At 40.4% G+C, this 6,204-nt stretch overlaps 1 pseudogene; it reads right to left on the reverse strand.

The window, feature by feature from the left end:
* Window positions 1-2,508: 2,508 nt before the first annotated feature.
* On the reverse strand, window positions 2,509-3,282 carry LOC133227396 (annexin A2-like; annotated as a pseudogene).
* Window positions 3,283-6,204: the final 2,922 nt, after the last annotated feature.

Genomic DNA, 6,204 nt, shown 5'->3' on the forward strand with positions numbered 1-6,204 from the left:
TATCCCCATGTCTGACCTCCAAAGCCCCAGCTTTGGCACTCAGTCCCTGCCTGCCCTGGCAGACAAGTATCTCAGACTGGGGAGTGCATGGTGATGGTACTGAACATCTGAGCAAGTCTCTCTCTGTTTTGCCTTACACAAACCAGTTGTGCTGTCCTCCAAGTCTCTGAAGCTCCCCTTCCATCCTGGCTGGGGACTTGCCAGGGTATGGCAACGTTTTTCTTTCACAGCTCCCGCCCAAGAACACAGGTCCTATCCTGATTCCTTTCTCTCTCTCTCTCCTTTTTTCCTTTTGTCCTACCTAGTTCCATGGAGGTTTTCTTGCTCTTTCAGAAGTCTGAGGTCATCTACCAGTGTTCAGTAGATGTTTTATGAGAATTGTTCCACACATAGATGTATTTTTGATGTATTTGTGGGAGGTAAGCTCCACATCCTACACCTCTACCCATATTGATCCTCCTTCTGATTTATTTTCTAATATAGGCATTTAAGACTATAATTTTTCTTTAAAGTACCACTTTAATTGTATTTCACAAGTTTAACATGTAATGTTTTGTCTGTAACGCTTTCTAAATATTTTAAATTTCAATTAAAAATGTCTTTATTCCATGAGTTATTTAATGTTTTTATATCTGTCATTGATGTTATTTTCATACATATGATAATATAATGGAGAAGGAAGCACCCCACTCCAGTACTCTTGCCTGGAAAATCCCATGGACAGAGGAGCCTGGTAGGCTGCAGTCCATGGGGTCGCTAGGAGTCAGACACAACTGAGCGACTTGACTTTCACTTTTCACTTTCATGCATTGGAGAAGGAAATGGCAAGCCACTCCAGTGTTCTTGCCTGGAGAATCCCAGGAATGGGGGAGTCTGGTGGGCTGCCATCTCTGGGGTCACACAGAGTCAGACATGACTGAAGCAACTTAGCAGTAGCAGCATCATGATAATATAATAGATTTATAATAGATTTAATTTTCTTTATCACATTAAAGAATATTATTGTACTATCCTCTAACTTTCACTGTTGATGAAAAAAGGAGTCAGTCTAGGTATCATTTATTTAAAGGTTATATATTTTTTTCTTGCTGACTGCTTTTAATATATTTTCTATTTAGTTTTTAAAATAAAAGTTTATTTTATCCATCTGTTTATGACATTATGACATAGTACACAAGAGGCAAAGTGTTTCACATCAGAGACTGCACTTCCAACTCCTTGGAATGTTCTTTTTTTTTTTTTTTTTTTTTGATAAAAGGGAAGACTAGACAGGAAAGGCAGGAAATGCTTGGGCAACTAAAATAAGGCTGGGGCCAAGGGGAGCAATACTAACATCATCCTCACAGGGAATGGGCATAGGGGGCTGTTTGTAGCAAGCTGATTTTCTAGAACTGTTAGCTAGAAGCATAGGAACACCACTTCTGGATGCTCATGCTATCTCACGCTTAAGTCATCCCCAACACACAGGCATAGAGCACTTTCTGGCAGTCACTCTTGGTGTCTTGCTGGATGTAGTAGTACAGCAGCTTGTAATTGTGGAAGACCATGATTCTAATCAAGCCCTTATAATGAGGGTTTGCCCTTCATGGAGTCATATACAGCAAAATACAGGAATTTATTATGAATACTCGGGCCAGGTTTAGGAAAACATCTTCCCAGTCTCCTTTGACCTTTTTCTTTCTTTCTTTCTTTTTTCTTTTTTTTTTTTTTTGAAGTTTGCTAGTATTATTTATTTTATTTATTATTATTTTTTTTTTTTTTACTTTACAATATTGTACTGGTTTTGCCATACATCAACATGCATCTGCCACGGGTGTACACGTGTTCCCCAACTTGAACCCTCCTCCCACCTCCCTCCCCATACCATCCCTCTGGGTCATCCCAGTGCAGCAGCCCCAAGCTTCCTGTATCCTGCATCTAACCTGGGCTGGTGATTCGTTTCTTATATGGTATTATACATGTTTTAATGTCATTCTCCCAAATCATCCCCTGCCACTTCCCACAGAGTCCAAAAGACTGTTCTATACATCTGTGTCTCTTTTGCTGTCTCGCATACAGGGTTGTCATTACCATCTTTCTAAATTCCATATATATGCGTTAGTATACTGTATTGGTGTTTTTCTTTCTGGCTTACTTCACTCTGTATAATAGGCTCCAGTTTCATCACACCTCATTAGAACTGATTCAAATATATTCTTTTTAATGGCTGAGTAATACTCCATTGTGTATATGTACCACAGCTTTCTTTATGCTCTCTGCTGCTGCTGCTAAGTTGCTTCAGTCGTGTCTGACTCTGTGCGACCCCAGAGACGGCAGCCCACCAGGCTCCCCCATCCCTGGGATTCTCCAGGCAAGAACACTGGAGTGGGTTGCCATTTCCTTCTCCAAAGCATGAAAGTGAAAAGTGAAAGTGAAGTTGCTCAGTCGTGTCCAACTCTTAGCGGCCCCATGGACTGCAGCCTAGCAGGCTCCTCCGTCCATGGGATTTTCCAGGCAAGAGTACTGGAGTGGGGTGCCGTTATGTTTATAAATCTCTAAGGGACATAACTCTTGTACCTTTCAAGTACTTTCTGGAGGTGACACACACTCCGCTTGGTCACGATGTTTATCCATTAAGAACATCAGTTCTCTCCTCTTCTCTTTAGTACCATAGAGACTGCAGGTATCTTGGTCAGTTAGTACATAATGACAGAGCCTCATCCTCTCCTCTTCTACCCTTTACAGGGGCAACTGACTACTTGCAGAAGTCACCAGATGTTTCAGAAATAATGTCCTTCTCCAGATCAATTTTGTACATTCCCTTGTAGACTTGGTCCTTGAGCAAATAATCTCAGGGAGTCCTCATTGCACCCCAGCCCCTTCACGGAGGCTTTCAAATCAGAAGCATAATACTGAGCCAGTGTTTTCAATAGTTCTCAAATCACCATCTTTAGGTGGCTGGACAAGGCTGACTTCAGTGCTGATGCAGTTTCTTTTTGGTCCTTCTATGGTAGGCAATATCCTGTCTCTTTTCATTGCCGCATTTGGTCAAAATGTGGATGATGGTAACCGCATGCATACCTTTGGTCTTGATGGCTGTTTCAATGTTCAAAGCAATTCTACTCAGCATCAGAGTTGTTCTATGCTTTGACTGACCTGTCTGTACTTAAAGGTGTAGTGTGATTACCCTTCATGCTGGGCTTGCACAGAAATTCAGAAACAGGAGACATTTTGACAGAAGTTGGGTCAAGTACCAAGAGCTACATGGAGCCATTTTTTAAAATCTACACATTATGAAATTTTCAATATATGTTATAGGTGTATATACTTTTTATTTAAACTGCTTGTGATTATCTGGGCTTCCCAATTTTGTCAGTCGTTTGTTCTTTAGTTCTGAGAAACTTTCAGCTTTTAGCTCTTCAAATACTGCCCTTCTTTGTGTCATGTCTTTAGAATTCCAGTTCAATCTTTCTCTCCTACTTTTTATCTCTTTGTCTCTCTGAACTGTGTTCTGAAGAGCTTCTTTAGATCTGTCTTCCAATATCGTAAATCTCACTTCAGCTTTTCCTAAGCTGGTGTTTAACCTGTCCATTTCATTTTTCAAACGTCTTTTTCAAACTTTTTTTTTAAATTGAGAAAATGTAACACAATTCAGAAAAGTGCAAAATATAAATGGAGAAGGAAATGAGAACCCACTCCAGTGTTCTTTCCTGGAGAATTCCATAGACAGAGGAGGCTGAAGGGCTACAGTTCATGGGGCCACAGAGTCAGACCCGACCAAGGGACCAACATTTTCACTTTCACAGCTTAACAATTAATTATGAAACGAATACTAAGTAATCACCCTAGAAATGGAACTTTACTGAAGTCCAGAATTTCTGTCTCTGTTCCTGATCCTCAACCACCACTTCCTCCACCAGAGATGATCATCACTCTGGCTTTAGTCTAACAATTTCTTTGCTTTTCTTTACAGTTTTACCACCTATATCCATTTTTGTTTGTCTGTCTTAATGTAATACTCTATATTTGGGTCTTACATCTTTTATTCAACATAATATTTGAAAATTAATCCATGTTTGTACCTGTGGGTCACTTACTTTCCATGCTTTGAGGCAGTACAGTTCATGAAAATATTACACCTTTTATTCTGTTTTTGATGGATATCTGGATTAGTCTTTTCCCCTTTTTATGGAGGCACTATTTTCAACAATGCATATTGAAACACATGTGCATGAATTTCTCAAGGCTATGTACTAGGAGTAGAATTGTTGGGTCACAGATTATGTATATCTTTAATTTTACTAGATAATTCCAGGCTATTTTTCAGAATGTTTGTTCCACTGAATTTTTTAGTTCAGTTGTTTTACTTAATTTAAAAAAATTTTATTTGGCTCTTCAAATCTGCTTGATAATATATTCCTTTGCTGTTTTTGGATATTTTAATTTTCCTTAAGTTTATACACATTATATATGTTTTTTTCAGATCCAAAATAGAAGCCTTGTAGGCCTGATTCCAGAGAAGGCGATGGCACCCCACTCCAGTACTCTTGCCTGGAAAATCCCATGGATGGAGGAGCCTACTAGGCTGCAGTCCATGGGGCCGCTAAGAGTCGGACACGACTGAGCAACTTCACTTTCACTTTTCACTTTCATGCTTTGGAGAAGGAAATGGCAACCCACTCCAGTGTTCTTGCCTGGAGAATCCCAGGGACGGGGAGCCTGGTGGGCTGCCGTCTATGGGGTCGCACAGAGTTGGACACGACTGAAGTGACTTAGCAGTAGGCATGATTCTGCTCTCTCAGGGTTTCTCAGTGTTAACACTATTGACATCTTGAGCCAGGAAAGACTTTATTGTAGAAGATTGTCCTGCACATTAGAGAGTGTTTGACAGCAACTGGACTCTGCACACTAGATGCCAAGGGCGTACACATTCCCCTCCTAGCTGTGACAACCAACAATGTCTTTTGGAGGACAAAGTTACCCTAGGTTGTGAACCACTATATGCCGTCTACTTTTTCCCTTATGGGACCTCACTCATGGTATCTTGTTTCCTTGTGTTTTGTGATTTTTTGGGAAGCTCATGTTTCTTAAACCTGAATCTGTGGTAATTCTCTGATGCTTGGATTGAAATCGCTTTCCTCTGGAATGTTTTCTATTTGCTACTGCCAAGCACCTGAGGACATTGCTAGCTCAGGATCATACAAAAAATAAATGTTTGGCTTTAGATTTTTTGAACCCCCAGGATAGTGTGAATTGTAGGCTGCAAATCTGCACAAGGTCTAGCTGGTAATTACTAATTCTCAGAAGAAATGCTTTTCTTCTCTCTATTTAGTGCCAGATTTAAGGCAGCTGGGCATGACACCGATTTTTTTTTTCTTATTTTATTTTTAAACTTTACATAATTGTATTAGTTTTGCCAAATATCAAAATGAATCCGCCACAGGTATACATGTGTTCCCCATCCTGAACCCTCCTCCCTCCTCCCTCCCCATACCATCCCTCTGGGTCGTCCCAGTGCACTAGCCCCAAGCATCCAGTATCGTGCATCGAACCTGGACTGGCAACTCGTTTCTTACATGATATTTTACATGTTTCAACACCATTCTCCCAAATCTTCCCACCCTCTCCCTCTCCCACAGAGTCCATAAGACTGTTCTATACATCAGTGTCTCTTTTGCTGTCTCATACACAGGGTTATTGTTACCATCTTTCTAAATTCCATATATATGTGTTAGTATACTGTATTTATGTTTTTCCTTCTGGCTTACTTCATTCTGTATAATAGGCTCCAGTTTCATCCACCTCATTAGAACTGATTCAAATGTTTTCTTTTTAATGGCTGAGTAATACTCCATTGTGTATATGTACCATAGCTTTCTTATCCATTCATCTGCTGATGGACATCTAGGTTGCTTCCATGTCCTGGCTATTATAAACAGTGCTGCGATGAACATTGGGGTACACATGTCTCTTTCCCTTCTGGTTTCCTCAGTGTGTATGCCCAGCAGTGGGATTGCTGGATCATAAGGCAGTTCTATTTCCAGTTTTTTAAGGAATCTCCACACTGTTCTCCATAGTGGCTGTACTAGTTTGCATTCCCACCAACAGTGTAAGAGGGTTCCCTTTTCTCCACACTCTCTCCAGCATTTATTATTTGTAGACTTTTGGATCGCAGCCATTCTGACTGGTGTGAAATGGTACCTCATAGTGGTTTTGATTTGCATT

Source organism: Bos javanicus, chromosome 16 (genome assembly GCF_032452875.1).
Source record: "Bos javanicus breed banteng chromosome 16, ARS-OSU_banteng_1.0, whole genome shotgun sequence".
Taxonomy (NCBI): domain Eukaryota; kingdom Metazoa; phylum Chordata; class Mammalia; order Artiodactyla; family Bovidae; genus Bos; species Bos javanicus.